The sequence below is a fragment of the Botryllus schlosseri genome, chromosome 10 (assembly GCF_051294905.1).
Source record: "Botryllus schlosseri isolate E-star chromosome 10, Bs_hap1, whole genome shotgun sequence".
NCBI classification, from domain to species: Eukaryota; Metazoa; Chordata; class Ascidiacea; order Stolidobranchia; family Styelidae; genus Botryllus; species Botryllus schlosseri.
Genome location: NC_137245.1, coordinates 13,898,212 through 13,903,390, shown reverse-complemented (window position 1 = coordinate 13,903,390; position 5,179 = coordinate 13,898,212). Strand labels below are relative to the sequence as shown.

Genomic DNA, 5,179 nt, shown 5'->3' with positions numbered 1-5,179 from the left:
CGTCGATTTCTTGAGATTGAGAATACGGACCAATGAATTTCCAATATTTTTGAATTTCTTCATATATATAAAATATCAGCCGCGATATCGACTATAGCGAAAAAATTACAAGTATTTCTTTATTGACCAACTCTAGATGAGGGACTATACTGAAGTCGTATCATTGTCTTTACAGTCATATGATATTTTTAATTTGTAGTCAAGCCTCCAACGCCTTCCTCGTTAGTATAGTGGTGAGTATCCCCGCCTGTCACGCGGGAGACCGGGGTTCGATTCCCCGACGGGGAGGAGTTTTATCACTTACAACGTTCCAGTAATTTTACTGATCAATCTTCAAAAATATTTGGTAACGTTTCGTCACTTGGTTGTGGAATTGTATTCTGTCAGTCCGCCCTCTTTTACGTATTTTGCATGCGTCAAATAGATACAAACAAATTAACGCACATCTACCAGCGACAGCACGTCTTATATGTTACATCTAGTATAGATCACTAACCTACGGTTATAGGCCGGTTTCGCTCCAATCGGAGCATTGCTACAGTTACATAGAATATTTATATGGCATCTCATCACCACCGATATTGACCGAGGTATTCGTAGTACGACGTGATCGGACTAGGGTGATGAGGGTTAATCAACAAGAATATCAGAGTGTGTCAAAATGGCAATATACAGATATGCTGACATAACAGTGCACACCATACGCCAAGTCCATCCATAATTATACACGAATTATATAATATCCCACCCACCAATATATCATGTAAGAATAAACGGATTGAATTCAATAATAAGACACAGTTGTGAATGCCATCTTTGTGTGAGCAGCATAGTTCATTAAACCAAATGGCGTTTGGTACAAGTTGAAGAGCAATCAAGTATACGAGATTGACTCTTTCGTTATCGCCTTGTTCGTGTGGTGGTCGTGGTATGCGTACGATCATGACTGATAAATACCATCTATGCTCTGCATATTGGCGGGGAATGGAATCGGGGCCTCTCGCGTAGCAGGTGAAAATTTCATCACTCAAACGCCTGTGACAAGAGTCACTGGACCCGTTCCGAGGGTACTTGACAAAAATCAAAAATGTCCACTTTAGAATATTTCGCTTTGTTATGTTTGAGACCATAGGATGATCAGAATCAGACATGGGGTAATCGCGATTAGTAATCGTAATCGATTACGACGATTACAGCATTTTCAAGTAATCGTAATCGCAATCGATTACATTCGAAAAAATTCCGAAGTAATCGTAATCGTAATCGACTACTTCCCATATCTAATCGATTTCTCTGTGAAAGAACGATTAATTTTTATTTGTACAAGGACTATGACATAAACTGAACATTCGTGAACAAGGAAAATATATTATACCAGGTTCGTGATAGCACAAACGACTGATTTTCAAACGGCACTGCTCATTATTACGTCAGAAGCAGCCTATTAGCTTTGCGCGTCATTGTGCAAGAAGTATCCACAGTAAATAGATATTCGATGTACGTACGTCGTATACATTAGTGTGATTGTAGGAACACCCGCCGTGCTGTATATCAGGTTATCAACACGTTCCACTCGCCATTACCTCGCAACAGTATAATTTATCTCCGCTCTGCCTAGTTTTAAATAGTAACTTATGTGTTGATGTTTGGTAATGCTTATGCTTAGTTAAACGCAGTTCAACCGTTGCTGTTGGCGAGCAGTAGGCCTAGCCATTACGTACGTACGTCGTGCACCGGAACAAGATTTGAAATTTTGCACTCGTCAAATAAAACATTGCGGTTTCCACAACGAAGCTTTAAAAATCAACAGCTGGTGATATATATATACATCATAACCGAGCCGTTCCTCGGAACGGCAGCTTGCAGTACAATATCTGTATTAAGTTGAAGGGCGAATTTTATGTTCTCTTCGTCTTATTCTCATATGACTTTACTTGAAACGGGCGCCTATCGTTATTTCATAATTCTTTATTCAACATTCGGACCAGTCGCCGCTTATGTATCATGTTAGCGTAGGTTGTAGCTGGAATGAGGACCAAAACAGCTATTCGTCCCCAGTCCAAACGTTGGTTTTTGGCCCCCAGGGTGGTAATCTCAAATTGAATACTAAATTTCGTCAACATATTTAGTAATTGCAATATATTTACTATTGACTTTTAATCCCCGATGGTCATATTTACCTGTAGAGGTTATTTGTTTGAGGTAACCATGGTGTTTGTCGACTACATAGGTCATTTACACCAGGCCGATTTTCTGCATTTTTGATTCCGTATCTGCCGACTTGTAGCACGGCCCACTTTTAAGCCTTTTGTAAGACACCGCTTACGCGAATGAGGCGGCGAGGAGGAGCCTAGAAAAGCCTTTAACACTTAGGTAGGAATTCTGAAGTCGACCTCGATCAGACTCGAACCCGCATACAATTGGTGTTGCAGCCGTGGATTATACCACTGCGCTATCTCGCCACACAATCACCTACCTGTAGAGCTGGGGGAAGGTAACTCATAATTATGACCTCTGGTTTCTTGTTATAATTACTTTAGTGTATGTTGTTAATTCGTGACCTCCGGTTTTTTATATAATCAAAAGATATTGTAGTGGCTCAAATGTAGCAGACTAAAAGAAAAGCTTTCGTGAGACGCACAAAAAATTACCATGTCTTTATATCTAATTGCATGTTTAGCAACTCAAGTTGTAAATTACTATAGGGTCAGTGGCCACATTAACTACAATAGGACTTGAAAACATTTTCATGATGGGTAAAAAAAGCATTCATTCCGTCAATGCGGCCGTTGAACTTAACTATCAAGTCAAATAATCCATTGGTTTGATGGTCAGATAGCGTTGTAAAACGTGTTGTAACACCACCTGCACTTAATTAGGTCTGATGATGAGCACACTTAAATTTGAGTGCCGATCCAAACGTATTTGAGTGTGAGCAATGAGCATACTTTTTGACGTGAGTTGAGTAACGAAATCGTTGCTGAGCAGAGAATCGCTACTCTATGAAAATGGGCAATGGGTACATTATGACGTAACAAACAAATGACGCATATTTTTTAAAGGGAGTTTGTTATCTCATTAGTAGGGCGATTTTTTTTTGACATGTCAAAAAAAGTCAAAATTAGGTCAAATTGTAGCGTTAGGTCAAAATTTGTCAAAATTGTTTACAAAATCAAACTTTTTTTGACCTCTACATTTAGTTTGTATCGTAGATTTTGCGCTGTCTGTGAACTTATCATTTGATAATTTACAGCCTGTAGCCTACTTTATACGCCTACCGTTGTAAACGGCCCATCGTCTGCTCATTGTGAATCATAAACGGTCAAATGAAACAAATAGTGACACGGTTTTATGGTCAACGTACCGCAATATCCTAACTGAAGCAAGACTGCTTTGGCATTGCATGGTTCTTACATCAAGAAGCGCAAGCTGAAAAATTGTTATATAGACAACATTGTCAGAATGAAGCAACACGGTGCATCACCAGCAAGCAGTGTGCACACAACTTCAGTGTTGTCAGCTAACAACTGCTGCTGTTGAACGTTCTTTCTCCATTCTTGACAAGCTACTTAAAAAGAACAGACACTTTCTACCCGAGATAGCGCAGTGGTATAATCCGGGGCTGCAACACCAATGGGTGTGGGTTCGATTCCGACCGAGGTCGACTTCATAATTCCGATAGCTAAGTGTTGGAGGTTTACCTAGGCTCCTCCTCGCCACCTCATCCGCGTAAGCGGTGTCTTACAAAAAAGCCTAGAGGTGGGCCGTGCTATATGTTGGCAGTTACGGAAAATAATGAAAAATATTGGCCTGGTGTAAATGACCATAGTAGTTGACAAACACCATGAATACCACAAAACAAACAAATAAAACAAACACTTTCTACCCGAGAATGTAGGAAAGTATCTTTCGTTGTACTACAACAAATTTTAATTATTCCACCATAATACGTAATGTAACTACTGCAATTCTTCATAGGGCCAGATTTCGTTAAAATACTAGTTTTTTCATGTAAAAATTTGTCAGTTTTTGAGCCAAAAACGTTCTTTCAAGCCAATCTACTTTGTAAGGACAGACAGTTCCAACCAGAACTGAAGATAAGTAGTACAATTTTACCATTATGTGCGAAAACACCTAATTTGCATACGTGAGGTCAAAATTTGGTCGAATTTCAGTTTTTTTAGGTAAAAAAAAGTCAAAATTTAGATTTTTTAGGTCAAAATCTTCCGTTTTTTAGGTAAAAAAAATCGCCTTACTCATTAGGCCTTTTCAGCGCAATCCATATATTGTCTGCCAACATAGCTTCTAAGATGCAAAATAGATGTAATCGTGAGTAATCGTGATTACTTTTCCAATGTAATCGTAATCGTAATCGACTACTTCCCGATTTTGCTGTAGTCGTAATCGTAATCGTAATCGCGTCATTCAGAAGTAATCGTAATCGTAATCGATTACATTCATGAAGTAATCACCCCATGTCTGATCAGAATATAGTGACGTGCGCTGAGGGTCACGACTGGTGAGGCACGGACCACCCCCACACACAAATAAACGCGCGCACGCAGTTAAAGTATCTGATGCATAGACCTAAAATGTCAATAACAACAGCAGCGGTTTTAAAGAGCACCTTTTATTCACACTGATAGCCGTTGCAATTCCAAATTCTACACTACATGTAGGACTGGTCGCTATTGTGCTAAATGGACAATTTTAGACGGATATAATTAGCCTACTATCTTTTCAAGTACCGGTATAAATTATTCGAAGCACATGAAAATAGCATTCTCATTTACAAATCACTAAGCAAAAGGTATCACTCGGGCAATTGAGCAGTGAAAGGGGTCCGTGGAAGGTCGCCTGGAAATGGAAACTACGCAAAAATACACTATCCTTTGAGAATGACGCTGTGAGTGGGGCTGTGACTACCTTCTCTGGTCATTTGTTATCTTATTTTAGGCCTGGGATTTGATGAAATAGAGTGCATCTTGATCGTGATAACCCTCTCCAGTCATCGGCTTTTGAAATTTCGGGGTTACGCGCAAATGCCCACAAAACTTGAAGGGGTCCGCGATCAAAGAATCCCTGAATTAGAGGACGCATCCAATATTGCTTACTATTGCCTTAACTGGAACGATAAAAATGATAATTATACACGACGATTTCACTTAGTGACGCAAAC

The 5,179-nt window shown here is 39.5% G+C and overlaps 1 non-coding gene across 1 annotated transcript; it reads left to right on the top strand.

Annotated features, from left to right (window-relative positions):
* The first annotated feature begins 216 nt into the window (after positions 1 to 216).
* On the top strand, positions 217 to 288 carry Trnad-guc (transfer RNA aspartic acid (anticodon GUC)). Its single transcript has one exon. It is a non-coding gene; the product is annotated as a tRNA-Asp (tRNA).
* Positions 289 to 5,179: the final 4,891 nt, after the last annotated feature.